At 43.2% G+C, this 24,786-nt stretch overlaps 1 protein-coding gene across 1 annotated transcript in view; it reads right to left on the reverse strand.

Annotated features, from left to right (window-relative positions):
* The window catches only part of LARGE1 (LARGE xylosyl- and glucuronyltransferase 1), a 382,255-nt gene that overhangs the window by 119,510 nt on the left and 237,959 nt on the right, over positions 1 to 24,786 (reverse strand). The gene's annotated exons all lie outside the window — the stretch shown is intronic.

The following is a 24,786-nucleotide window of genomic DNA, read 5'->3' on the forward strand; positions in this document are numbered from 1 at the left end:
GATGACAAGGACCTTCCCCCAGACTGACAGAGAGAGAAAGCCTTCCCCTGGAGCTGGCACCCTGAATTCAGACTTCCAGCCTCCTAGATTGTGAGAATAAACTTGTTTGTTAAAGCCATCCACTTGTGGTATTTCTGTTATAACAGCACAAGATAATTACGACATCTACTATCTGACTCTTCTGTGAATTAATGACGTAGGTGTGGCAGTAATGAACACTGAGGTGCGAGGTGAAAGTAACACTGGCTGTGATGTTTAAGGTTATGTGTCAGCTTGCCTGGGGCATGATTCTCAGTGGTTTAGCAGTTATGTAATGATGTAATTAGGCAGTTATATAATGATGTAGTCATCTTTGTTTTTGCATAATGCTGATTTTCGCATAACAACCTAGTCTTTGGAAACTAACCATGTCAATAACTGAGGAGTGAGTGTACAGACCTCAAAGGGTATTGTAAGGATTGAGTGAAATGAGCAAAAGAGCCTAGCACTGCACCTGGCACATAGTACATTTCTTATAAGCAGTAGGTTTCTTCCTCTTTTTTCCCCCAAAGATATGATAACCTATCTAGGTCATAATTAATAAATGGTATTTGTACAACATATATAATTTATTTTTACAGACAAAAAAACAACTCCTCTACAGCATTAATCCCTGGGTGGTGCAAACAGTTCAGTGCTTGGCTATTAACTGAAAGGGTGGAGGTTTGAACTCACCCAGAGGCATCTTGGAAGAAAGGCCTGGCAATCTACTTCTAAAAAAGTCCGACACTGCAAACCCTATGGAGCACAGTTCTGATACATATAGGGTTGACACGAGTCGGAGTCGACTTGACAGCAACCAGTTTGGTTTTTTTGGTTTCATGACATTCTTCTGAGTATATCTTTGCCAATCTGCTTTACAATTACTGACAAGGCATAAGGACTCCTGTCAGGGTTCCTGATTTCAACTAGGGTCTTTTTTGGTCTAGCCCAAATCAACATATATGGAACCTACAGTCAAGGCAGTGCTGATGCTGGGTCTTTAGGATGAGCTCCAAAAGCCTTTGGCTTCCTAACAAACTAATAATACAAGTTTGTGCTTCTTCCTCCTCTTTACCTTCTTTTTTTTTTTTTTTGTTGGTTTTTGTGGGGAGAGATGTGGGTGGGTAAGGGATAGCGAAGGGAGGGAAATTTCCCTTGCATACCTTTCTGTATTTTTTAAAAAATGTTAAAAACAACTAAATGCATTGCTCAGACAAAAAAAATAAATTAATTAAAAACCTAAAAGGAAAAGAACATTTTGACTTTGCTGAATAGCTTAGAAGCAGCTGTCTACCACCAGGTCCAATGGAGTGGGCAGAGAAAGCACACAGCATAGAATACAGAGAGCCAGGTGAATTTCCCCACAGGCCACTGCAGTTAATTTGTTAGATGAAATCGTAACACCCATGGGCCCCCAAATCAATCTTCCTTAGATGCTTAGAGCTCAGCAGAATGGGCAGTGGAGACAACAGGCAGCTAAAAATGACCTTAGTTGATATCTAGTACATACATTTCTAAGATTGTAGGAAAGAAATGGATTCCCCCAAATCACACATAAACGTCAACTCCAGGATTTTATACTTATTCTAGTGGCACAGATGTGGCAGAAAAGTATATTCACTATTAAACATAACGTGCTTGGGACAGGTAGAATTGAAATAAGAAATATGATTATGGGAAGAACGGTATACTGCAAAGAGATCTGAACATTTAAGTCCGAAGGACAGGGCACTAATATCTATTACATATCTGCGCTGTGCTTTGCTAGTTTTTTTTTTTTTTACCCCACATATCATTTTATTCCATGCTCACGAGATCGCTACAGGAAGATATAGTTATCTCTATTTTATAGGTGGGGAAACACTGAAGCTCAGGAACGCTAAGTCAGATATTTCTCCAATTCACAGCTCAAAAGTAGCTGTGCCAAGATTTAAATTTGGATTTTCCTCATTCTAAAGCCAGTGTTTCCTCCACTCTTCATTCACCAAACAACCCAGAGCCAACGTGGCTTGAGCCATGAGACTCAGGCCAAGGATCTTTCCTTTTCCACTCTCAGTTTCTAGGTATGTAAAAGGAGGAAAATGCTACTTGCTGTGCACCCCTCAGAGAACTCACGTTCTAGGGAATGTGCTGAAAATGTTTAATAACCAACTCTCCTGGGAGGGGGCGGGTGAAAAACAATCTGATCCGTAGCCTTTGCCCATTTCCTTGGTGTAAACGTTCCAGCCATGGTGGATTTCTGGTTACCAATGTAATGTCATCGAACACTGCGTTGGGAAGAAATGGATACAACTGCCCTCCTGAGCCAGTGAGAGCTAGCTCCAGCACACTGCTGAAACTGTTCTCCAAGTATGGAAATGCTTTTGTTATTATTATCAGCCACCATCGAGTGGGCCCCCAACTCATGTGGCCCCATGCACACCAGAATTGGATCACTGTGCTCCACTGGGTTTTCACTGGATGATTTTTGGATATAGATCGTCAGGCCTTTCTTCCTAGTCTGTCTTCGTCTGGAAGCTCTGCTGAAACTTGTTCAGCATCATACCAACATGCAAGTCTTCACTGACAGGCAGGTGGCAGCTACGCATGAGGTACATTGGCCAGGAATCAAACATGGGTCTCCCGAAGCACTTTTGGAAACAGTATAATTCACCACAAACATATTTTTTGATTGCTTTTTGGGAAGAGAAAGAAGAGAAAAATTTACAAAGTTACAAATCAAGATAATAGCGTGATGTGAGTCACTGGCAATGGATTCCAGTTAAACACGTGAAAGAGAATGTCATTAATCTTACTGCAGAAAATAATTCTAATTAGGTTAGACGTTGTTGTTAGGTGTCATCAAGTCAATTTTTTACTCATAGAAACCCCATGTGACAGTAGAATTGCCCCACAGCACTTCCTAGGTTGTAATCTTTATGGAAGCAGATCACCAGGTCTTTCTCCCATGGAGTTGCTGGGTGAGTCTGAATCACCAGTCTTTCAGTTAGCAGCCAAGCACTTAGCCATTGAACCACCTGGGATCATTTATTAGGTTGGATAAAACCAAAAAACCAAATCTACTGTTGTCGAGTCAATTCTAACTCATAGCAACCCTATAGGACATAGCAGAACTGCCTCAGGGTTTCCAAGGCTGAAATCTTTACGGCAGCAGACTGTCTCATTGTTCTCCCGTGGAGCAGCTGGTGGGTTCGAACCGCTGACCTTTCGGTTAGTAGCCGAGTGCATAACCACTGAGCCACCCAGAGCTCCTTAATTAGGTTGGACAGATGCTCCAATATATAGAAAAAGTGGTGGTGGTGGAGGGGGGCTTAGAAGTGATAAACAATAATGAAAGATACGAATGTACAATTTGAAGAGAAGCCTCCAGAGAGGTCAGCGTTAGATCTATCGGTCTCTGGAGACTGAGCTGAGAATTGATGCTTTTAAATGGTGTTAAGACTTGGCGAGTCCTAAATGGCAGATGCGATTCAACACTGTCTGCCAGTCTACTTGAAAAGAGGGGGGTGTCTAGTAGAGAACTCTAAATGCAGAAGACAAACTCCCTTCTCCCAGTTTCCTAGCCTTTTGTGTGACTTTAATTTGATTATTTAAATTATGAATAATTTCAAACTTACAGAAAAGGACAGATTAATATAACAAATACTAACCAATTGGATTTAATAAATGCTAATGTACTGTCATACTGGCTTTTAAAAAATAATAAGATGTTACAGACAAATCAAAAGTTCCACCATCTCATTCTTTTCTCCCCTTCCCCTGAGGCAACCACCATTCTGTGGTGGTTGTGTTTCATTTCCATGCAGGTTTTTATATATTTATTTGCGATGCATATGGTAATAAACAAATGCAGTGTTTTTAGTGGGCTTCGTATTGCATACTTCCTATTGTAATTCACCTTTTTACCCAATGTTATGTCTTCAAGTTTAACCCTGCTAATATTTCTAAATCTAGTCCATTCATTGTAATCCCTTTATTTGTTGTATAAATATGCCACAATTTATCCATTCCGCTACAGAAGGACATTTGGGTTGTTTCCAGTGTTTTTGCTATTATAAAAAATGCTGCAATAAATATCCTAGTCTCAATTCTTGCACATGTGTGAGAGCTTAACCAGGGCAAAGGATTCAAAGTTGTATAGGGATTACTGTGCTGAAGCACGCTTCCTGTCTGGACACATCTTGAAGTCCTCCGTCTTCCTTGTCTCTTACACCCAAGCCATCACTGACTCTCACCATTCTCCTTTTAAAATGCTGTTACAGCTATTCTTTTATTCATTCATTCAACTGTTATTTATTGAGAACCTATTATGTGCGAACTGACTGAAATAGGCTTGTGCTTATTTTTCTTCCTTACTTTTCCCTATCTCATGGGTTTTATTAAAGAAACAAATTCAGCATGGGTTTATGGGATGTGTAAAATTTAATCTTTGCCAGGCCCTTTGTGGAGACATAAAGGTAAGTCTATCAGACATGCAAATTACGATTCAATGTGATAACTGCAAACCCTGAGAGACTGCACGCTACTTATGAAAGGAACACAGGAGGGGCTAGATCAGCCTGACAAAGTGGGGGCATCTGAAGAAGAAGCATGGGCAAAGGCACAAAGGTAGAAGACAGTGTGGCAAGACAGGGCTATACGAGAACTAGCATGTGTGATGGTTACACTGCTTCAATACAAATTGCTTTGGGACAAATGTTAGGATGTGAGCCGTACAGTTGAGCAGGAAATGGACTGGGAAGGGCCTTGGATCTACACAAAAGACAGGCTTTCCAATCATCTTTATGTTCTTTCTTACACAGAAAATCATATTTTTATAACCTACTGGGGATATGGAAAGGAGCGCTGGTGGCACAGTGGTTAAGTGCTTGGCTGCCAACCGAATGGTTGGCAGTTTGAACTCACCAGTGGCTTCATGGAAGAAAGATGTGGCAGTCTACTTCTGTAAAGATTCCCAAACCAAAAATCAAACCTGTTGCGGTTAAGTTGATTAGAGTCGGTTCCCACTCATAGCGACCCCACAGGTCAGAGTAGAACTGCCCCATAGGGTTTCCAAGGAGCAGCTGGTGGATTTGAACTGCTGACCTTTACGGTTGGCAGCTGAGCTCTTAACCACTGCACCACCAGCCTTGGAAACTCTATGGGGCAGTTCTACTCTGTCCTACAGGGTCACCATGAGTTGGAAATCGACTTTGCAGCAACAGGTTCGATTTGGGGATATGGAGAAAGCTACATATGGCTGGAAGTACTGCCCCAGGGGCTCCAGCTGCCCCAGGTTCACTCTGATGTCTCCATGGCTGAGGGGATCACGATTCTGGCACATCTGTTACTCATGTGCGGCACACTCACTGGCAAGTCCTGCTGAGAACAAATAGGAGCCAACGAAGGATCCTGAGCAAGGGTGTGACCATGACTGGATCTCTTTTAGAATAGTCCACCTAAAACGCTGCTTTACCACATCACTTCACAGGCTCCCAGTTCCTCAGTATCGTGCGTGCGTGTGCGTGTGTGTGTGTGTGTGTGTGTGTGTGTGTGTGCATGCGAGCGCGTGCATGTGTCTTGTGCCACAGAGTGGATTCCGACTCATGGCAACCCCATGTGCCTTGCTGCTGCTGTTGCTGTTGTGTGCTATCGAGTTGATTCCAACTCATACAGACTCCATGTGACAGAGCAGAACTGCTCCACAGGGTTTTCTTGGTTGTAATCTTTATGGAAGCAGATCACCAGGTCCTTCTCCCATGGAGCCACTGGGTGAGTCTGAACTGCCAATATTTGCTTAGCAGCTTAGTGCTTAACCACTGCACAACCAGGACTCCTTCCATGTGTCTTTGGGGGTCTAAAGGACAAGTCCTAATTCCTTAGCCCGGTATGTCAGGCCAGAATTTACTTTTCTACTCTGTCCTTCCAGTACAATTAACCCAAGAGCACTATGATGCTCAACCATCTTATCCTATTTCTTTGCAAACCTGATGAGCCAATACTCAGCTTGAGTTCCTCTTAGGTAATCCAAGAATGTTTATTAAATATACCATTCTCCAATTCAATAAAAAATCAGAACCCAAAACAAACAGACAAAATTCATGAGGAAACATGTCACAAAACTTACTCTCTGCTTCCACTTCCACATTCAAGGGCTTTCACAGTCCCTGTCGCCTCTGAACTCCCAAGATCCTCAGCAAGGAGGCAGAGCTAATATTAATATTGCCTTTGGGCAGATTCAGAAACTGAAGTATAGAGCGGTGAGGTGAGTCTTCCAAGGTTAGAGGGCTGGCAAGTGGTTCCTACTGCCCTGTCTGGAAAAGGGTCTTCATCTTAGACTTAATGAAGACGTGTGCCCACGTTAACAGGGCCTATGGGATGGCTTTCCTTCACATTTCAACTTTTGAAAGACTGTGCTGCCTGCTTCACATGAAACAAACGGGCACTCAACTAACGTGGGCCCCCAGGAGCTTATGGGAATCAGGGCTCACAGGCCCCACAGCCTGGTTGTACGCGAACTACCCTTGATGTGCCAAACACACCATCGGGGATCTTGCCTGCCCTCTGACCAGGGGTCCTGCTTTCAGAAGTCTTTTCTTTTATAACTCACTTTATAGAGATCTTTGAAGAACCTCCTACGGTTCTATTCACTGGGTTAACTGAGGGCTTAAAAGTCCACAAAGTGCAGTCCTTGTCCTCAAGGAGCAAGATCTAACAGGGAAGAAAGACCACAAAACCACAAAATCAAAAAAACCAAACCAACTGCCATCAAGTTGATTCTGACTCATAGCGACCCCATGTGTATCAGAGGAGAACTGTGTTCCATAGGGTTTTCAACGGCTGTGATCTTTTGGTAGTAGATCGCCAGGCCTTTCTTCCAAGGCACTTCTGGGTGGAATTGAACGGACAACCCTTTGGTTAGTCGCTAAGTGCTTAACTGCTTTCTCTACCCAGGGACTAAACCCAGTAATAAATGTGAGATGTGGGAAGAACTGTGGGAATGTGGTACAGGGAAACATATTTTTGTCTGAGTGTGGGGTGAAGCATTAGGAAAAAGCTTCCTGAAGTAAATGATATCTCAACTGAAACCTAAAGGATGAAGAGGATTACTTAAGTGAAGGACCAGGAGAAGGAGGTCAAACAGACAAACTTCTCCCTTCCAGGTAGTGGTTTCGGTGGAACAAGCTGCTGTGAATTTTTATCAGGTAGCAAATATGTTCCATCACATTTGAACAGCAGACCTTAAGAGGTAATGAACCGTTTCCCCCTCTCCTCCTCAAAAAGAAAATTAAAAAGAGGAAAGAGGCTGCATAAAGTTGTCTAGCATCGATGAAAACATTTGTCTTTGCTCATAACTCTGTAATTAAACACATGTTATTCATGTAATAAATATCTTTACACCCTCATATACATGCAGGAGAAGGAAGGCTGGGAACACAGGCACTTCTGTAGCGACCACAAAAGGGGACCTATGTAAAGTGATGTCCCTGGGTGGTTGCAAATGGTCTGTTCTCCACTACTAGCTGAAAGGTTGACTGCTCTAACTCACCCAGTGGCGCCTCAGAAGAAAGGCCTGATGATCTGCTTCTGTAAAGATGCCAAGAGAACCCTATGGAGCAGTTTCTACTCTGTAACACAAGAGGTCACCATGAGCTGGAGTCAACTCAATGACAACAGGTTTGGTAAGTAGTACAAACTGCAGTGGAGTACGAAACAGAAGCCTTGGGCTTGTGTCCTGATATTACCACTCACTGGCAACACAGCTCTTGAAAAAAAAAGGAATTCTGAGCCTCAGTCCTTTATCTGTAATATGCGGATAAGTCTATATAACTCCAAGAGGATTATGAGGACTAAAAAAAAAAAATTATCTTTAAAAGTGTCTGCTATGGTGAACAGTACCCAATATTGCTGGTTGGATAAATATTAATTCATAGTAAATGTTCATACCTAGTATTTCACTGATCTTTCTATTTCTAAAAGATTCCCTTGGGAGTGTGGGATGCACTGGACATGTGAAAGAGTTCCAGGTCCATATTCCTTCCGAGTCTTCTGCCAGAAGTCAGCTTATGGATTCACAACCAAAGTGATTATGAGGTTCCTTGGGGTGACTACAAATGGCAGCTAAGAGATACAACCACAGGGAGAAGAAATAATAATAATAAAGGAAAGAAAATCCACCACAAGGATAATTATGTGCCTAAATTATGTTCTTCAGCAGCTAGAGTCTATTTAGGCTATTAAATATAATGCCACTGATGTGAGCTTATAACAGAATCTGTCTGTTTCTTCAAAGGTTAGGAGTTTGCACCCAGGTTGTACAGCAGCTGAAAAACAACATTTCCAAGAGAAACAGAACTCTGTTTATTGACCTCACTCCTATGTTGCTGGGGTAATACCCTAATTAATGATTGCAAAGGGTTTTGAAAATATGAAGTGGTACATAGAAGCTTAATAAATAACAGTGACAGAAACTATACATTTCCTCATTAAGGTGCATAATTATCATTCACTGAACTTGCATAATTCTCACTAAAATGAACAGAAATTATGTGTATGCATGCAAAGCGAGAACAAGCTTTTTAAGTGAACACTGGTTAAAATAATGGAAATGGCTTCATTGGAAACTGGACCCTTTCAAGCTGAAACAACACAGCTTCGGCTTTGGAATGTATGCCCCAAGTCAGACTTTGACACTGTTTTCCTGCTGGCAGGGGGAAGGTGGTGCCAAAAAGCTTGCCTTTGGCCTTTGCTGGGTATTTGCTGCGGTATGATCCATCCATTTCCATGCTTGCTGTCAGGGTCTGGGAGCGTGGAAGGAGCCCTTTGCCCAGGAGGCCACTGTCCTGCACAGGGGCAGTGTGCTTTCAATTTGACAGGGACTCTCCATGGAGCCTGCTGGGATGCGTGGGACTGGCAGGGCGTTACCTTCAGCTGTTGTGCTGGGAACATGAGACCAGCAGGAAATAAATAAATGAATAAATGAATAAATAATCAAAGGCTTCTCTGGCAAACATCTGGTCCAGTGGTAGGGTGTTTCGTCTGTGGATCAGAAGGCAATGTTTCTTTTTTCCAAAATGAATATGTAGGAAGAGCTCGGTAGCCAAGATGGCAGGGAAAGAAAGGTAGATGTCTAGATAGAGAGGAGAGAAAAAAATGACGTGCTTTTTTATGAGCCAGATACTGATTTTAACAGTGCAACTGCAAAATGGAGAACAGACTAAAAATGGTGTTGATTAAGCAACAGGTAGCCCCTGGAGGACAGTTAAGTGTTTGAAGGACTTTGCAAAAACCATACTCCAAAACCAGATTGCCAGTGTAAAGCCCTGGGAGAAGAATGAGCACTTTATATGGCCAGGAAAGGAGGCACAGTTTCCCTGAGGACAGTCCTGCATCAAGATGAAGCTGCCTGCAGAGGGGAGAACCTGACTAGGTATAAGTGAGCATGCATGACCCAGGGGAGCTAAGAAGGATTGAAATCAGGACACTGTTTCAGAGCTAATTTATGTCAACTTTCCCTCCTGCATGTCAGGTAGATTTGCTTCTTTTTGCTTTGGTGTCCACTCAACTAACTTGTCACCATGTGCATTACTATCTCTTAGAGGCAAAGAGAACTCCTTAGAACTTTTTCAGCAAAGGGAATGTCATAAGCCTGCACAGTGAAAACTATCTATTTAAAAAGAGGTTCTGCCACTCTTCCTCCCTCCCTCCTCCTCTCCCTCCCTCCTTCCTTCCTTCTCCCCCCCGTCCCTCCTTTCTCCCTCCCTTTCTTCCTTCCCCTCTTCCCCCCATCCTCTAATCCCTCTTTCCTTCCTTCCTTCCTCCCTCCCTCCCTACTCTCTCCCCCAATCCCTCCTTCCTTCCTTCCTTCTCTCTCCCTCCTCTCTTTCCCCAATCCCTCCCTCCATCCTTCTTCCCTCCTTCCTCCCTCCCTCTCTCCCTTCCTTCCTTCCATTGCAGCCTGCTTTCTAAAGAATAAGGCTAGAATTGGCTTGGTTATTTCAGACTACACGCTTTCTCAATTCTGAGGAAACACTGAGGTCTAAGGCAGCTGAGTGACTCCTTCAGCCCAGGTACAGAGGAGGCTACAGATTAAACCTTTTATTCTTAAACTCTACTTTTCCCACAGAGTGTTATATGGCATTCTGCAGGATGCCAATAGGTGTTGTGAGAAGCAAGGGTTGAGGAAGGGTGGGATAAATAAAGTTAAACTGCGCTTGATATATTAATGTGCACAGTGAGTCTAAAGTGGGTTACCACATCCAGCATCTTCCTGTGAAATCTGGTAGGATTTTGTTTCCCTCTTCACTTTGAGTCCTCTTGGGCTCATGTCTGCATTTTCTAGCTCCTTCCACCAAAAGGGCCTCTACATGAAAATGAAGATTTGGTCCCCAGTCCCTCAGTAGTTCCTGCTGCTTTGCTGGTTTGAACCAGAGAAACCTTAAGTGGGCAGCGAGTGGGCTGCTATGGCAGCGGGCTCTGGTGAGCACGGGGGGCTCATCTCTGAAATGTTCATGAAAGTGACCCTCACAATCACCGTGTTCCTCCTTTCTGCTTTGAAGCACTGGAGTTCTCTTCTCATGCATAATCCAATAAAAGGTGTGTTTATTAAAAACCACTTAATTTAAAATCCCCTGCTGATTTTACCCACAACTTACTTTTGATCATATAAATTAGAAAGGTTCTGTAGTCTACTTTCAGTTTTTTAAAATTGTTCCCTTTTCCTGAAAGAGAGAAGAGAGAGAAAACAGAAATCCTTCCACCTGAAGCCTTCCCTGACTTTGCTGAGTTTTTGGAAAGTATGGATGGCATGGAGTATAAAAAGCTGCTTGGACCTTATAAAAGGCTAGTCGTCATTCACTTACTTATACCATTCATTCAGTAAATACTTATCAAGCAACTTCTATGCGCCAGGCACTAGGTGTATACAGAGATGAAGACAACACATTTATCCCTGTTTTTAAGTGTTTGGAGGTACTATGGGTACCTTAGTGGTTCAGTGGTAAAATTCCTGCCTTCCATGTGGGAGACCAGGGTTCAACTCCCGGGCAATGCACCTCAGGTGCAGCCACCACCAGTCTGTCATTGGGAGATTTCGCGTTTCTATGATGCTGAACGGATTTCAGTGAAGCTTCCAGGCTAAGACAGACTAGGAAGAAAGACCTTGTGATCTACTTCTGAAAATCAGCCGATGAAAACCCTACGCATCACAAGGGTCCGATCCACAACTCATCATGGGGATGGGACAGGACCGGGAAACATTTTGCTGTGTTGTGCATGGGGTCGCCATGAGTCGGGGCCAGCTAGATGGCAACTAATGACAACAACAGCATATTCTGGGCTGACTGGGTGAGTTCACAAAGGAGGGTGTGATTGGATCATATTTGGTAGGGAGTGGTCAGAAAAGGTTTTAGAGATCTTTGAGAGAACAATACTTCACCATTCTTCACCTTACTAGACGGAATTCATGTGGCCAAGACTATGATGTGGCTAAGAACATGAATGGTCTAGAGCCTGGAAAACAATTTTTAACGAAGATTTGCAAAGACCTTTTTACCCAGCTTTTTGCTTTTATAAGTAAAAGTGTTAAAATGTAATACCTGTTTAGAAAGTACATGGATTGTAAGTGTATAGATTGATGAGTTTTCACAAAGTGAACTCACTCTGATAACTAGAATCCAGACTGTCTTAGTTCATCTAGTGCTGCTGTAACAGAAATACCATAAATGGGTGGCTTTAACAAACAAAAATTTATTTTCTCACAGTTCAGGAGGCTAGAAGTCTGAATTCTGGGTGCCAGCTGTAGGAGAAGGCTTTCTCTATCTGTTGGCTCTGGAGGAAGGTCCTTGTCTTTTTTGAGCTTCTGCTCTTTAGGCGATCTTCATGTGGCTAGGCATCCATCTTCCCCATCTCTGCTCTGCTTAATTGTTTAATCTCTTTTGTATCTCAAAACAGACTGACTCAAGATATACCCTACACTAATCCTGCCTCATTAACATAACAAAGACAACTCATTCCCAAATGGGATTATAATCACAAGCATACCCATTGCTAAACTCGTGGCTGTCGAGTTGATTCTGACTCGTAGCAACACTATAGGACAGAGTAGAACTGCCCCATAGGGTTTCCAAGGAGCGGGTAGTGGATTCAAACTGCCATCCTTTTGCTTAGCAGCCAAACGCTTAACCACTGCACCACCAGGGCTCCATACTTTGGGGGGACGTAATTCAATCCATAACACAGACCAAGAAACAGAATATCACCAACAGCCCAAGAACCCCCATGCCCCCTTTTGATCACACATACACCATAGGGCAACCATTATCCCTACCTCTTACACCATAGTTTAGTTTTGTCTGTTTCTAAACTTTATATAAATTGAACCATATAGTGATGCACTCTTTCTGTGACTGGCTTCTTTTGTTCAATATTGTATATGTGAAATCTATCTATATGAATGCATGGAGTTGTAGTTTGTTCATTCTTAATGCTGTATAATCATCTGTTACATGAATACATCTTGTTCTACTTAACCATTATATTGCTGATGGAAATTTGGGTTGTTTCTAGTTTTGAAAGCTGTTATAAATGTTCTTGAGCATGTCTTTTGGTGTCATACATATGCATTTCTATTATATACCTAGGAATAGAATTCTAGGGCATATGGTGTGTATATGTTCAGCTTTAGCAGATATTGCAAAGTGGCTCTTCCTATTTATACTCCTGCTAGTAGTGTATGAGAGTTCCAATTGCTCCATATTCCCACCAATGACTGGTATTGCTTGTCTTTTTTAAAGACATTCTGGTAGGTGTGTAGTGGTACCTCACTATGGATTTTAATTTTCATTTTTTTAAGATTAATGACACTCAGCACCTTTTCATATGTTAACTGCCCTTCATATGTTGGGCATTGTCTTGTCATCTAGTACTGCTATAGCAGAAATACCACAAGTGGGTGGCTTTAACAAACAGAAATTTATTTTCTCACATTTTAGGAGGCTGAATTCAGAGCTCTGGCTCTAGCGGAAAGCTTTCTTTGTCAGCTCTGGTAGAAGGTTCTTGTCTCTTCAGCTTCTGCTTCCTGGTTCCTTGGAGATCTCCATGTGTCTTGGCATCTATATTACCCCATCTCTGCTCTACTTGCTTGTTTAATCTCTTTTATATCTCAAAACAGATTGACTCAAGACACACCCTACACTAATCCTGCCTCATTAACATAACAAATAAATTCCAAACCCAAATGGGATAATCACAGATATAGGGGTTAGGATTTACAACACATATTTTTGAAGGACACAATTCAATCCATAACAGGCATTCTCTTAGGAAGTGCATTTGCAAGTCTTTTGCTCATTTTTATGTTGGATTGTCTCTTTTTCTTACTAGTTTATAGGAGTTCTTTATATATTTCTCTGCCCACTTTTAATGGAGTCCCTGGGCGGCACAAATGGTTAAGCGCTCAACTACTGCCTGAAAGTTTGGCAGTGTGAACTCACCCAGAGATGCTTCCAAGAGGTCACAACCCTGGAAATCCAATGGAGGAGTAGTTCTACTCTGTACACATGGGGTCGCCATGAGTTGGAAATGACTCAATAGCAATTAACAAAAACAACCACAAGTCCACTTTTAAAGCAAATGAATGTGGGTCCCTGAAATGGATTGGAGACAAGTGACTTTCTGGCTTTGTACCTCTAGTCCAGCGCTAACAGTGACCCACTTCTCAAATCTGGCTGGGCTTTCCCAAGTGGGAGGGGCTCGCTAGCCCTTTAGCTAGTTTTTTTTTTTTAATCACAGACTATTAAGCTAGAAGAAACCTCAGAAGGTTATCAAATTCATGCCCTCCTGTCCCCATTTCCCTGAAGAAACTGTGGCTCAGAAAGTGACTAACTACAAGTAAAACAGCTAGTGGTGGTTGTTATTGCTGGTTGTCATCGAGTCAATTCTGACTCATGGCGACCCCACGTGTGCAGAGTAGAACTGCTCCATAGGGTTTTCTTGGCTGTAATCTTAATGGAAGCAGATCACCAGGCCTTTTCTTCTGTGGTACCTCTGGGTGGGTTTGAACCACCAACCTTTATGTTACTAAGCAAAAACTGTTTGTGCCACCCAGAGGCCTATAAACAGCTAGTAAGCAGTGCAAAATGGTCAAGGACCCAAATCCCTGATGTCCCCACTGTTCCTCCTGTGCTTATTTCTCTTTCCCCTCCAACTCTTTGTTCTCTCTTAGCAGTCTGTTTAAACTCATCTCAGTTTTCTTTAGTCCTTTTAGACTCATTTGCCAAATGAGAGGACTAATTTCTGATCAACCTCACAGACCCGAGGAGAATCTACAAGTAGCTCCTCTTACCCGAGAGTGCTTTGCAAATAAAAAGGTGAGGAAGTGTCAAGACTCAAAAACCACCTGCCTTGTCTTAAAGCAGAGTCCTGTGTGGTACAAACAGTTAAGTGCTTGGCTGCTCAGTGAGAGGTTGGAGGTTTGTATCCATCCAGAGCACCTTGGGAGAAAGCCTGGTGATCGACTTCTGAAGACCTGGCCACTGAAAAGCCCATGGAGTGCAGTTCTACTCTAACACACGCGGGGTTGCCATGAGTGGGAGCCGACTCCACGTCAACTGGTTTTTGTCTTAAAGCAGCTCACACGAGTCACGGTAATTTAACAATTCCCAGGCACCCTAGGCTATTGTCTTGGGCCAAATTTATTCTGACCACGTTCCAGACTTGGATAGATTTGCAGTCACGAAATTGTAGAAGATAAATGATTTTGTCCATCTTAGACAGCAAGTGATAAGAGAAACCCAAGGCAGAAATCACACTCAGTGGTCTGTGGGTCTCTCGTCTCCCACCGAGAAAACCCACAGATGAGCCTCTTATAGGAACTGCTCTGAGATAAGACAGCCTTCCACAGCCAGCCCATCAAAAAGAGGGAGATAAGAAATATTGATCGAAGAATTCTGGCTGTGCCCAGGCTGCTGTAGTTAAGGTAGTTAGTAAAGACACTCCAGTCAGTCTCTTTTAGGAAGAAGAAAAGTATTTTCTGGAGCTATAGGAGGAACAATGAATAGAGTATCAAGATTTTGGTCTTAAAACTGCTGCTGAAAAAACGGAGCATGTTACAACGCTTAGAAAAGCCAGAAGTAGATGCAAAAGCTGAGGAAGGCACTGAGGAGCTTGCAGGGGGGTCTGAAGCCCTGTGGCTCACACGGGGTACTATAAACGACTACACCTTTCTGAATAAAAGCTGGATCTGCTGACCTGCTTGTTGGGATGGAAATTTTAATTTTTTTACAAATAATGAGCCTGCCTCTCCTTCCAGGTCTGGCTGGATGCTTCACTGCACAAGATGAAGTCTCATTTGCCTACCAAGAACGGCGAAGTGGCCAGGACGGCTGAGCAATTCTGACCAGTTGAACGTGCATTAGTGCTCCAAGTGAACGCTGAGCTAATGGACTGCAGAAAGGGCAAGAAGCCCTCTGCAATTTCATTTTAAACACAGCAAGGCCAGATAGAGGGGCACAGTGTGCATTCTTTCATTATTCACTCGTATTTCATTATTCACTCATTTCAAAGAAAAAGCCTACACTGCGAAAACACACAGTGGGGTAGGCAGAGCTCACGGTCTTCTCTTCGTTTCATCCCCCATTTGTGAGAGGAAAGAACGAACACTTCTTGAGTGCCAGGCACTCAAGTATTGGGCTGCACGTTCTGTGTGCCTACTCCCAGATCTCTTCTTGGTCTTGTTCTGTGCCCTGGGAGATGCATTCTTACAGACTGAATCACTGGGCATCCCTAGGGGCTGCCTCATGGCTGGAAGCACCAGCAGCAGATCAGAAGTCAGGGGATTCCTTCCCTGTACCTTCACTATTTCAGACAGTGTTTCCAACAGTGTCTGTGTCTTCTCCCATTTCAGTTGCTGTTGGGCAGCCAACTGTACTGGATCCAGCTCTCACTGGGTTCTGGAAGCATTATCTCTTCCCTTTGCATCTTTTGATCCAAAGCTAGTAACAGCTCTCTGCTTCTGGTAGTCTCTGGGTGCCTCGGTATCCCTTATTGATACCCTCAATCCTGCCCATTCTTCCCTGTAAGCAGTGTCTTCATTAAAGCATCTTGAACCACCTGGTTGGATCTGTATCTTGCTGGGATCTTGACTGCTTTATGGATGTTATTTCATCTAACCTCCAGAACAGCCCCACAGAATTGGGATGATTCTGCTTATTCTGCAAATAAGGACTGAGACTAAGTAATGTGCTCAGGGTCATACAGCTGGGAAGTGGCAGAGCTGGGATTTGAATCGAGGTCTGCCTGGTTCCAAAGGCACAGTGGGCTGACTCAGGAAGTTGTGCAGCATGCTGAACAAAAGCCGCATCACAGTCAGGGGCCCATGGAGTGAGAAGGACCCTCGGGCAGTACCTGGGCCATCCCTTCATTTTATAGATGAGGAAACCAAGACTCATCTTAAGGGCAGGAAGCCGAAGCAGTAGCAGAATCAGGACTCAAATGTAAGTCTCTTGACTCCTGTTTGGACAAGTTTTGTACAACCACTTGTTGCCTCTCTGGCTGGTTTGAGAATGCCACCAAGAATACAGTCACCTGTCAAGTACCCCCACTTGGTATACCTAGGGAAGCAGACCATAAGGCTTCTAGCATCAAGGTACATGCCACCTCCATACTTACTAGCTATTATGGGTTGAACTGTGCCCCTCAAAAATATGTGTTGTAAAACCTAACCCCTATACCTGTGGTTATAATCCCATTTGGGAATGGGATTTCTTTGTTATGTTAATGAGACAGCATTAGTGTAGGGTGTGTTGAGTCAATCTCTTTTGAGCTATAAACAAAGCAGATTAAGGAAGGAGAGATGGAGGAAGACAGATGCCATACCACATGAAGATCACCAAGGAGCCAAGGAACAAGGACCTTTCCCAGAGCAGAGAAAGAGAGAAAGCCTTCGCCTAGAGCTGACACCCTAAATTCGGACTTCTAGCCTTATAAACAGTGAGAAAATAAATTTCTGTTTGTTAAAGCCATCCACTTATGTTATAGCACCACTTGTATCATAGATAACTAAGACATTAGCTGTGTGACCTTGGGCAAGTCACATAATAACTGCTTCAGTGTACTCATTAGTAAAATGGTTTTAATAACTCATAGGGCTGGTTTGAAGATTGAATAAAATAACACTCAACACAGTGACTAACCCAAAGTTTAGTGTTAATTAAATATGAGCTATTGAAGTTCCTGGGTGGTGGAAATTTTCAGTGCTGTTGGTTGCTAACCAATAGGTGGGAGTTCCAGTCTACCTAGAGGCGCCTTAAAAGACAGGCCTGGTAATCTACTTCGGAAAAATCAGCTACTCAAAACCCTATGGAGCACATTTCTACTCTGACACATACCGGGTTGTCATGAGTTGGAACTGACTCAACAGCAACTAGTTACTGGTACTGTTATTACCTGGAGTATACTTTTAAACCAAACTAGGTTCTTCCTATTGACCTGTAGGCACTGAATTCACCACTCACCTACATGCTAATAAAAGAGGAAAGGCAATAAACAAAATAAGTAAGTAAAACATATAGTATGTTATATAATACCAAACCCATTGCCATCGAGTCGATTCTGACTCTTAGCAACCTATGGGACAGAACTGCCCCATAGGGTTTTTCTAAGGCTGTGATCTTTATGGAAGCAAACTGCCACATCTTTCTCCCATGGAGTGGCTGGTGGGTTCGAACAGCTGACCTTTCTGTTAGCAGCCAAGCACTTAACCAATGTACCACCAGGGCTCCTTCATATGATGATAGCATACATGTATGATGATAGCAGCAAAGCCGGGAAAGGAGGTAAGAGTGCTCAGGTAGGGTGTGAGTTGATATTTTAAACAGGGTGGTCAGCAAAGACTTCTCTGGGAAAGGGACATTTGAGCAAAGACCTACAGGAAGCAAAGGAGCAGGTCACACTGATATGGGTGAAGCAAGACGCAAGCAGAAGAATCCACAAGCGCAAAGACCCTGCACGAGATAATATACAGCAGGAACAGCAAGGAGAGCCTGCCTCCTAGGCGCTAGTGAAAGTTACACCAGATAATAATCCATTCAAAATACCACATTCATAACAAGTGTTCAATAAGTGTCAGCCAGGGCTATTGACATTATTCCCATAGGCACATAAAGACCCTCTTGATGAAAAGTAATCCACCAGGCATAAGGCCATGGTAACCCTTGGGGGTCTGAACCTGTGCTAATGAATGACACTATCTGCTCTCTGTCAGACTTATTTGGGCAAAGCCGCAGGCTGTCCGGTTGATGGGAGAGGATTTCCTATAAATTAGATTAGCTAAATGGAGTGCATTTAGTGCTGGGGAGGAAGAAGGGGGAACTAAATCCAGCTTTGTTGTGCTGTCAGTCATTGGAAAAGAATATGCAAAATTACCCTGGTTCAAACTTTCAGGCGAGAGTGGCAAACGTCCTTTCCTTGGTAACTTCCAGCCTCAATAACATAAAGAGAAGTAAGGGGGTAAGTGAAGCCAAACCGTATTATCCCTCTAAGAATATATTTAACACAGGGCGGACTTTCTCCCCAGACGCTAATTTCCATTTCTCTGAAGTGGGGAGGAGGAAGTGTGGTAGAAGCTCTTTGTAAGCAGTTATCCAGGGTGATTCTTAGTAATAATGATAACTAAAGGGGTCTAGTTAGATGGGACAAGTGCTGGTGGGTGGGGCAAAAAATAAAGGGGCTTGCTGTCCTCCTCATGTCAGTTTTTAAGGGCATGTTGTCATCCTGAGCTATGCTCCATTTATCTATCTACTTATTTATTTTTCTCTTCTTGTAATTGGAAACCTTCAAAACCAATTATGAATCTCTTTAAAATCACAGAATTCTAAGCTCAAATCTAGCTAAACAGTATGTTACACTCTCTTGGGACATGCATTTGCTCTCTCTCGCTTCTCCCCTCATCGACCCTCTACTCTCTCTACTTCTCACTCTCCCCAGCCTTCTCCTCTTCTGAAGCCTTCCTTCTGGGACTCACCCCAATGCCTCCTCTGCACCCCAACGCCACTGTGCTTTCACAGCCCTCTCACTGCTCCTCAGTCGTCCACTCACACGTGTCTCCCACAAGACTCTGGGTTCTCTAGACAAACATGTTGACATCTCTGTGTCACCTATACCAATGTCCATCACAGGAAGAGCAGACAAATTCAGAGAATGCTTATGACTGAGTTGATGAGCAAATGAATGAGTTCAGAAATAAGACTGAGGCCCTGCCTAGCACTATTTTACAGAGGCTCAACTATTATTTGCTGAATGACTAACTGTAAAAAGTGCTGTGATACATACAAATAAATGCATTCAAGTTCCTATGGACTCTTGAGAAGGCAATTAATTTGTCCTGGATGGGTGTGCGTGTGTAGGGGGGAGCTATCTAGCCCTTGTCTTTTGCCAAAATAAACTAGGCTATGCAGTCATAAACTGATCTTTTCAAATTTATTCATTTTGCAGCATGTACCAACAGTTAATCTGTCTTTATGTCTGAGTACAGTAGTAAAGGATTTCGTTTTACTTGGATCCACAATCAACACCCATGGAAGCAGCAGTCAAGAAATCAAACGATGCATTGTAATAGGCAAATGTGCTGCAAAAGACCTCTTCAAAGTGTTAAAAAGCAAAGATGTCACTTTAACGACTAAGGTGCACCTTACCCAAGCCATGGTGTTTTCAATCACCTCATATGCATGCGAAAGCTGGACAATTAATAAGGAAAACAGAAGAATTGACGTCTTTCAATCATGATATTAGAGAAGAATATTAAATATACCACGGAATGCCAGAAGAACAAATAGATCTGTCTTGGAAGAAGTACAGCCAGAATGCTCATTGGAAGCGAGGATGGCAAGACTTCGTCTCACGAACTTTGGACATGTTATCAAGAGGGACCAGTCCTTGGAGAAGGACATCATACTTGGTAAAGTAGAGGGTCAGCAAAAAAGAGGAAGACCCTCAATGAGATGGGCTGGCACAGCGGCTGCAACAATGGGCTCAAGCATACTAATGATTGTGAGGATTGTGCAGGACTGGGCAGTGTTCCGTTCTGTTGTATACAGGGTCGCTTTGAGTCAGAACCAACTCGATGGCAACGGGTTTGGTTTATTTGGTTTGGAACCCTGAAAAATGTTATGCTGAATGAAATAAGTCAGTCACAAAAGGACAAATATTGGATGATCCCACTTACATGAAATATGTAGGCTAGGCAAGGGTATAGAGACCAAAGTTTATTAGTGTTTACCAAGGGCGGGAGGGAGGAGGGAAAGGGGGAATCACTCAGGAGGCAGTGAGTATCTGTTAATGGTGATGGAAATTTGGCAATGGATAAAGGTGATGGTTGCACAACATGATTAATGTAAACAAACAAACCGACCTTTTGTTAAATGAATCGCCCAATCATGGCAGACAATTGCTCTCAGGAAATTCTCTCTGGCCTAACTCCTTAGCCCATTTGCTACCTTCCAGGCAACCCTGGTGGCGTAGTGGTTAAGAGCTATGGCTGCTAACCAAAAGATCGGCAGTTCGAATCCACCAGGTGCTTCTTGGAAACCCTATGGGGCAGTTCATAGGGTCACTATCAGTGGAAATTGACTCGACAGCAATGGGTTAGGCAAAGCAGAGACTGCTGGAAACAGCTAGGGTCTGGAGTCAGACCTGCATCTGAGTCTGGTCTCTAATACTTCCTAGCTGTGTGACACTGGGATAGTCCTTTAACTTCTCTGCGTCTCTGCTCTCATCTGCGGAACAGAGGCAACAGCGCAGTCCTTTTCCCCAGAGACAAGTTTCTCTTAGGGAATATTCTACTCTGGGCAGAATTATTTCTGTGGGTGTTTTCCCCAAATGTAAGATTTTTACTTTACTCATACAAGGATCTTGAGTGTTCCTGTGAGTGGTAATTCCAAAATGGAGGAAACAGGGGAATGGAAGAGTGAGGTAAAGCAGTAGGTGGGCTGGAGCTGCCAACTTTCCACATTCCAGAGTCATCTGGGCTATCTCACATTTATGCGTTAGAAGGAACCATTGGAGAGCCCGGGACAGGGGTAGTGAGATGAATCGAGTATTTCTCTGGGAAATACTGAATGGTTAATACTGACAGTCCCTTTTGTCCCAATCATTTAAGTTAGATAAAAGACAGAATTAGGACTGTGCAACTCTATCCTACAATCATACGAACATTTGGATGGAGGAGGTGTGGGGATGCTTCTTAGTATGCGTAGCAAGCAGAGCAAAGCACATTAATAAATAGCTTCTTGAAGTGCAAGGTTGGAGGGGACAGATTCTGTAAAGTTACCATTGAACAAAGGATGATAAACAGAAATTGTACATTATTCATCACTACTCATTTATGATGTACAAAATATCACCGATACTCTCTTTAGCCAGGTGCAGTCTTTACCACCGTGTTACAGGACAAAATCCAATTTCCTCATCCTGGCCCACAGAGCTCTTGCCTAGCTCAAGTTACCTTCCCCCAGTCGGTTCTAGAACAGTCCAAGGTAGATGCTGACATGGGGCCACTGTCCTCTCTTCTCTGGTGAAGTGCCTGGCAGGTTCAGGTCTCAGCATCAATGTCACTACCTCTTCAGAGACGTCTTCCCTGTTATCCTCAATCACAGAACCCTGGATAATTATTTTAAGGAGTAATCACAATATGTAATTCACTCCCTTTTTCTCTCCCTCCTTCCTTCCCTCATAGGTGGGGAGTGAAGATTTTTCAACAAATCATGTACATAAAGCCCTACAGGATTAGGAGCCTCCTTCTTTCAACACAGAACCAACCATCTGTGTTCCAGATCTGGCTTTGCTACTAACACTGAGACTTCGGAATAATCGAGTAATCCTCCATACAAAGGATGTTGTGAGAATTAAATAAGATAAAGCATGAAAACCATTTAGCATAGTGCTTGGCACAGAGTAAATGCTCAATGAATGTTAGCTGCTGATAGCAACACAATACAGGGTCCTCAATACATGTGATTCCTTCCCTTGCCCTCCGTGAGATGAATGGTCTGGATTTACCCAGCTATGGTTATAGTACCCCGTTAGATTAAATAAAGACTATTAAACATCACAGTGCAAGAAATATTTGGAAAGATTAATACTTGCAATAGGAATGAACTGCCATTACCCTTACAGAGGTATTTTCTTTGTCTTATCATCCAATCACTATAAAATAAACCCAAAAAATTCTGAAACCAGGCTGCAGAAACATGTGCCTAGTATAAACAGGGATGGAATTCATTATTAGCGAGTCTAGTGATGCATTCTCATCGGGTCTCTATACTTCAAAGCAAGCGAGCTGTTGTTGCTAGGTGCCTGCCTTAGTCATCTAGTGCTGCTCTAACAGAAGTACCATGAGTGGATGGTTTTAACAAAGAGAAGTTTATTCTCTCACAGTCCAGCAGGCTACAAGTCCAAATTCAGGGCATCAGCTCCAGGGGAACACTTTCTCTGTCGGCTCTGGAGGAAGGTCCGTGTCATCAATCCTCTCTTGGTCTGGGAGCTTCTCTGCGCAGGAACCTGAGGCCCAAAGGACACACTCTGCTCCCTGCACTACCTTCTTGGTGGTATGAGGTTCGCATGTGTCTCTGTTTGCTTCTCTCTTTTATATCTCAAGAGATTGCATCAAGACACTATCTAATCCTGTCAACCTCATCAGTATAACCTCATCACAGTGATAGAATTTACAACACATAAGGAGATCACATATAATCTCATCATAGTGATAGAGTTTACAACACACAAGGAAATCACATCAGATTACACAATCATACAACACTGGGAATCATGACCCAGCCAAGCTGACAGATATTTTTGGGGAACACAGCTCAATCCAGGACAGTGCCGTAGAGTCGGTTCCAACTCATAGCAACCCTATGTATGATGGAACGAAACACTGCCCGGTCCTGTGCTATCCTCACAATACTTGTTATGCTTGAGTCCATTGTTGCAGCCACTGTGTCAATCCATCTCATTGAGGGTGTTTCTGTTTTTTACTGACCCTCCACCTTACCAAGCATGATGTCCTTCTCCAGGGATGGATCCCTCCTGATAACATGTCCAAAGTATGTGAGACAAAGTCTCACCATCCTTGCTTTTAAGGAGTATTCTGGCTGTATTTCTTCCAAGACAGATTTGTTCCTTCTTCTGGCAGTCCAGTAGTGAGCAGTGGCTCCTAATTGTCTCAGGTACAATCACAAGACTTCCTTCAAGACCACAGCTCTTTCCTATGTGTATACCCCCAACTTCCCTGCACTTTCACACCATGCTTGTCCCCCTCCACCTGCAGAAGGTCCCCCACATTCTCTCTGACAGTCACGTGTCCACTTTCAGAAAGACCCTATGAAGGTGCTCCTTAAATTTTGACTCCTGCCTCTATGCCAGATTTGCATTTTGGAATTTTTTCATATTCTCTCAGTCTTAAGACTTCGTCAGGATTTCCTGCTTACACCACGCTAACAAGGCTAGATTTCAAAGACGCCTGTGTCTCAAAACATCAGTGTTGCCCTTGAAAAGCATGCATCTCACTCAGTATTTTAACACCCTCCCCAGTTCGGACTGCAGAGGTGTGTGGTGTGCCTCATGTCTCACTAAGTCCTCACAACGCTCCGATGTGATATGCTCTCTCATTGCCTGCGCTTTCAGCTGAGGATATGGGTGCAGAGCAACTGGTGAGCCCAAGGTTACATCACGGTGCCTGGAGGAGCAGTTTGGGACTTAAGTTTGTCTGATTCCACAGGCCAAGCATTCCACAATATACTAGTTTTTTGGAGTACTGAATGTGAAAATTTATCCATCCATCCATCCATTCAATAAATATTGATTGAACCTCTACCATACGCTGAGACTACTCTAAGTGCTGGGGAATAAAAGGTTGAACAAGAGAACCCTCTGCTCTTATATATGTATAAGGCATCTAGTATGGGACGGAGCCCTGATGGCATCATGGTTAAGCGTTTGGCTGCTAACCAAAAGGTCAGGAGTTCGAATCCACCAGGTGCTCCTTGGAAACCCTATGGGGGCAGTTCTAACCTGCCCTATAGAGTTGCTATGAGTTGGAATTGACCCAATGGCAACAGGTTTGCTTTTTTGGTATATTAGCTCTAGATCACTGAGCTATATGATATCTTTAAAACTGCCCATTGAATCCTTAGAAGAGCCAATAATTATGTTTGCTTTGTGAGCCAAAGGATCTCTGTAGCAACTACTTAACTTCTGCCACTGTAACCTTAAAGCAGCCACTGAAACAACAAAAACAAAAAACAGTTGTCAGCGAGTCGATCTGAACTCAAGGAGACTTCGTGTATTTCAGGGTAGAACTGTGCTCCACAGGGTTTTCAATGGCTAATGTTTCTAAAGTAGATTGCCAGGACTTTTTTTCTGAGGTGGCTCTGGGTGGATTTGAACTGTCAACTTGTTGGTTAGTAGCCGAGTGCTTAACTGTTTTCATCACTCAGGGAGTACTAAAGCATCTAGACAAAACAAAAACGAACGGTGTGGCTGTATGCCAATAAAACTTTATTAATGGACTGAAAGCTGAATTTCATATAATGTTCAGTTTCCACCAAAAAATTTGTCATTTGATTCTTTCTCAATGATTTAAGAATGCAATCACCATTCTTAGCTTGTTGTTGCTAGCTGCTGCAGAGCTGGCCCCCAACTCATGGCAACCCCATGCACAGTAGGACTGGACAGTTGTGATCCATAGGGTTTTCACTGGCTGATTTTTTGAGAGTAGATTGCCAGGTCTTT

The sequence above is a fragment of the Trichechus manatus genome, unplaced genomic scaffold (genome assembly GCF_000243295.1).
Source record: "Trichechus manatus latirostris isolate Lorelei unplaced genomic scaffold, TriManLat1.0 scaffold00027, whole genome shotgun sequence".
NCBI classification, from domain to species: domain Eukaryota; kingdom Metazoa; phylum Chordata; class Mammalia; order Sirenia; family Trichechidae; genus Trichechus; species Trichechus manatus.